The following is a 5,301-nucleotide window of genomic DNA, read 5'->3' on the forward strand; positions in this document are numbered from 1 at the left end:
AGGCCAGAGTTTTTGTTTCTTTCTGAGACAAGGCAATCTTTTTCTGTTTTAGAACCTTTTGTTGGTCATTTTGGTTTTTCTGATTTAAAAACGGTTGAACCCATTGGTTGTAGTGGGGGTCTTGCACTTTTTTATAATAATAATAAGAATAAAATCAATAATGTTTCTATTTATCTGCCTCAAACAGACTAATTGATGGCGAATTATTGTATAAAGGGAAATTAATTTATCTCACTTTTGTTTATGGTGATCCGGTTCTAAAGAACCGGGAGTTGGTTTGGGAACGGTTAACACGGATTGGTTTAAATAGGGATTCCCCTTGGTTTTTAATTGGAGATTTTAATGAACTAAAAGGCAATCATGAGAAGAGAGGTGGAAAATTGTGCCATGCTTCTTCGTTTGTGCCTTTTAACACTATGATTCGACATTGTGGTCTCCTAGAATTCCCTTCTCTCGGGGATAATCTTTCATGGCGAGGATGGCGGGATAAGAAACCAATAGGGTGCCGGTTAGATCGGGCTCTCGCCAATGAGGAATAGCATGATATGTTTAGGGATTCAATGATTGCCTCGGACCACAAGCCCCTAGTTGCGGTTATTGAAGACAAGGTACATAGGGGGCGAAGTGGTTTTCGTTTTGATAGACGATGGCTTGATAAAGAGGGTTTTTATGATGTGATTGCTGACGGGTGGGACAAAAATATATCTGCTACTCCCACCTTGATGGATAAGATTACCACATGTCGGAGGGCGATCTCTCGTTGGCAGAAGGCACAATTACCTTATGGGAGAGAGACAATTGAGGATTTAAAAGCTAAGTTAGCGGCAGCCCAGAAAAACGATGCCACTACGGTGGATGAACTTGCGGACCTCACCTGGCAGTTGCGGGAGGCGTATAAGGATGACGAAGTGTATTGGTATCAAAAAAGTAGAAGTCGGTGGATGAAGCTTGGGGATCATAATACTGGGTACTTTCATGCTCAAACGAAGCAACGGAGAGCTCGGAATCGTATTGTTGGTCTCCATGATCAGCAGGGTGTTTGGACGACAGAGGAGAGTGGTGTCCAAACTATTGCGGAATCTTATTTTCAGGAGCTATTTACTTCTTCGGATCCCTCGGATTTTCAGGACATGTTAGATGAGGTTCCCTCCTCAATTACTCCTGCGACGAATGATTTCTTGACACGCGAGGTTACTACGCAGGAAGTCAAACAAGCACTTTTTATTATGCATCCAGATAAGGCTCCGGGACCTGATGGTATGACTGCCCTTTTCTACCAGAAAGCATGGGCTACGGTTAAGTTTGATCTAGTTTTATTGGTTAATTCTTTCATGAGGGATGGGGAATTTGACAATAGGTTAAATATGACCAATATTTGTCTTATCCCAAAAGTGGATAAACCGACGAGGATGACGGAGTTACGGCCCATAAGCCTATGTAATGTTGGTTATAAGGTTATATCTAAGGTTCTGTGCCAGCGGCTTCATACCATCTTACCATCTCTGGTTTCAGAAACACAATCCGCATTTGTTGAGGGACGCTTAATTTCAGATAATATTTTGATTGCTCAGGAGATGTTCTATGGCCTGCGAACAAACCCTTCTTGCAAGGGGAAGTTTATGGCTGTCAAAACGGATATGAGTAAGACCTATGATCTAGTGGAGTGGTCTTTTGTCGAACATCTGCTCCGGCAATTCGGTTTCTGTGATAAATGGATATCATGGATTATGTATTGTGTTCGGTCGGTACAGTATAAGGTATTGATTAATTGTCAAGCTTACAGTTCTATTATTCCTTGTCGGGGATTGTGTCAGGGAGACCCTTTGTCCCCCTACCTTTTTATTCTCTGCACGGAGGTACTTATTGCTCATTTCCGGAAGGTAGAGCGCATGAAGTTACTTACTGGGATAAAGGTTTCGACTGCTAGTCCCGCCATATCCCATCTTTTATTTGCGGATGACAGTCTTTTCTTCTGTCGGGCTACAAAAGAGCAGTGTGAGGTGGTTCTTGGGATTCTTAGGAAGTATGAAAGGGTATCAAGTCAACAAATTAATTTTCAGAAATCATCTGTCCAATTTGGGCATACGGTGGACAATGATCTTCGGGAGGAATTGAAAGGGGTCTTAGGAATTACGAACTTGGGTGGGATGGGCTCTTACTTAGGTATTCCGGAAAGTCTAGGGGGTGCTAAGACGAAATTTTTTTCGTTTGTCCAGGACAAGCTTCAGGCCTGGGTAAGCGGGTGGCCGGCTAGACTTTTTTCCAAAGGCGGTAAAGAGGTAATGATCAAGTCCGTTGCTACGGCTGTTCCTACCTTTGTTATGTCGTGTTTCCGTCTACCTAAGACGGTTACGAGGAAATTGACTAGTGCAATTTCTAATTTCTGGTGGTCCTCGTCCGGTCAATCACGCGGGCTACATTGGGTCGCGTGGGATAAACTTTGTCATGGTAAAGATATAGGGGGTCTTGGTTTTCGGTGTTTGGATGATTATAACACTGCGCTGCCTGCAAAACAGCTATGGCGTTTGATCACAGTACCGGATTCACTTTTTGCACGAGTTTTTAAAAGTCGTTATTATCGGCTTTCTGATCCTTTGGATCCAATCAAATCTTATTCACCATCCTATGGGTGGCGGAGTATGATTTCTGCTCGCTTTCTGGTTAATAAAGGACTCATTAAACGGGTAGGATCTGGTGCTTTCATCTCTTTATGGACTGACCCATGGATCCCTGCTCAATTCCCGAGAACAGCACTAAGCACAGGGTTACCTTTTGATCCCTTGCTTCGAGTTACAGATCTTATTCACAGGAGTTCCAACTCCTGGGATATGGCTCAACTCACGGCTACTTTTGTACCGAAAGATGTGGCTATAATTTCCGCCTTGCCGATGCGACAACCGAATGCTCCGGATCTCTTGGGCTGGCACTTTACTAAGTCTGGTAAATATTCGGTTAAGTCAGGATATCATGCTCTTCGTTCCACTACAACGGCTTCTTCTGAGTCGAAGGTATTTGGACCCGATATTGTGCCGCTTCAGGCCTTTGTTTGGAAGATCAAATGTCCACCAAAGCTTCGTCATTTCATGTGGCAGGTGCTTTCCGGTTGTGTTACGGTTACGGCAAATCTCCGCAGACGTGGTATGAGTTGTGATGCCACGTGTGGTCTGTGTGGTTTTCAGGAGAAGACGATAAATCATACTCTCTTTACCTGTCCACCAGCTAGGCAAGTTTGGGCCTTGTCGCGTTTCCCGACGAGCCCGGGCTCCTTTCCTTCGGAGTCGGTTTTCACAAATATGGACTTTCTTTTCTGGCGCTTCACAAATGTTCCGGACTATGAATTTTTCTCTTGGATTCTGTGGTATATATGGAAAGCGCGTAATGATAAACATTTTGGTAACCTTGATTCCAATCCCTTAGCCATCTTGTGTTTAGCAGAGGATGAGGCGAAAGCCTGGGCCTTGGCTCAAGTGGATGATATGGCACGCACCCCGGAGATCTCTGGGGTGATAGGACATCACGTAAGTGGGGATTTAGGTTTCCCTAGATCTCCATCGAGCTATATGTGTTTTGTAGATGGCTCTTGGAAAGCAACAGATCGTTTTGCGGGTAGTGGATGGTTTTGTACTTCGCCCTGGCGTGATGCCCCTACTATGGGTGCTGCCAACCACCGCCGTAGTTTATCTCCTCTTCATGCTGAGGTTGAGGCCCTTATTTGGGCTATGCGTTGTATGATTGGAGCGGATAATCAATCAGTTGTTTTTCTCACCGATTGCTTCGATTTAGTGAAGATGGTGTCTTCACCCTCTGAGTGGCCAGCTTTCACACCGTATTTGGAGGACATACAGATGGATAAGGAGGAGTTTGCTTCTTTTTCTTTGGTCTACGTCCCTCGCTCCCAGAATGGTAAAGCGGATAATCTTGCACGACATGCTCGTACTTCACCGTATTTAGTTACCTTTGTTAACGATTTTCCTTCACATTAGCTTATTTGAGCCAATCTTGTATTTGTTGTAAAAAGAAAAAAAAAAAAAACAGAAGTTCTATTAAAGGAGCTCCATATTTTTTACTTATTTACGTAGAGTAGTAACCAGAATCATTATCTACGTCAAAACATTTTCTTTTTACAGCAAGAGTATTAATTTATGGCGATACAAAATATGAAAATTAGAAAAATGATAACGATTTATTTTTGTTTAACTAAATAAAATAAATAAAAATTCGTTTTGGATCATTTTTTAGTGGTGGTTCTTCAGGTGTGATTCTTTACCATCCAAACTGAGCTCCAGCTTGGCTTAACTCTCCCCGCACATAAAAAGGTTAGCGAGAGGATTGGCCCCTTTCCACATTGGATATTGCTTGTAGCATTCTCAACACTTCCTTAACGATAGTTTCAACAAAATCGATCTCCAATGCGCTGCTACACTTGTTAAGAAAAATGTCGAGATGAGTTCTTTTAATGTTCACACACCAACGTGCATATACTAATACTTACCATTAAAAAGTTGCAATTAAAAAAAGACGATTTCGAAGAGTTTTCTATATCTAATTAAAAAAAATCATGCTATACATTTGATAGATATGTTGAAATATGTCAAACTTTTTGTTTACAGATTAGAGATTTCTTCTAGTACGTACCTTTTCTCATCCAAAGTCAGGCCAAACTTATGGGATACAAATGCTATTGCCTCTTTCCATCGCTTTATCCTAGGATCGTCCAACTCGTACATGTACTCTTTATCTCTGAAATGGTCACCAAACTCTCCCTTAAGTCTTTTCACATGGGTTGGACTCACCTTGTAGTATATTGGAAGCACCTTGAGATAGAGTAACCCCAAAATTAGTATTATGTGTCAAAAATGTATAATCTACACCTACATATCTTAATTCACTTAATTTCCCTAGATACGATTTATATATATATGCATGTTCATCATCACACCTTGAGCAGGCCTTGTTCCACACGCTCTTTAATCTTGACAAGCTCTTCCAAGCACCATTTTGATTCTGTGTACCTGCTTGAAAACACAACTATGGCAATTCCAGAATCCTCGATCCTCTTGAAAAGAGTGTTGAGGTCTTCACCTCGTTGCTCCTGATTGTCTATGAAGATGTTGATCTCACTTCTCCGAAGTGCATCCACTAGATAGCCCACAAAATTGTTGCGCAACTGATCTCCGCGGAAATTGATGAAAACTTGAATCATCCATGGCTTGACTTTACCGTCCATTCGCAAGTTGGCGGAAGTTCTTCACATAAAAAAAAAAAAAAAAAAAAAAAAAAAAAAAAAAAAAAAATAGGAAA

General features: G+C 41.8%; 1 pseudogene; it reads right to left on the reverse strand.

The window, feature by feature from the left end:
- Positions 4,197-5,301, reverse strand: part of LOC104771731 — a 2,776-nt pseudogene continuing 1,671 nt past the window's right edge.

The sequence above is a fragment of the Camelina sativa genome, chromosome 20, assembly GCF_000633955.1.
Source record: "Camelina sativa cultivar DH55 chromosome 20, Cs, whole genome shotgun sequence".
NCBI classification, from domain to species: Eukaryota; Viridiplantae; Streptophyta; class Magnoliopsida; order Brassicales; family Brassicaceae; genus Camelina; species Camelina sativa.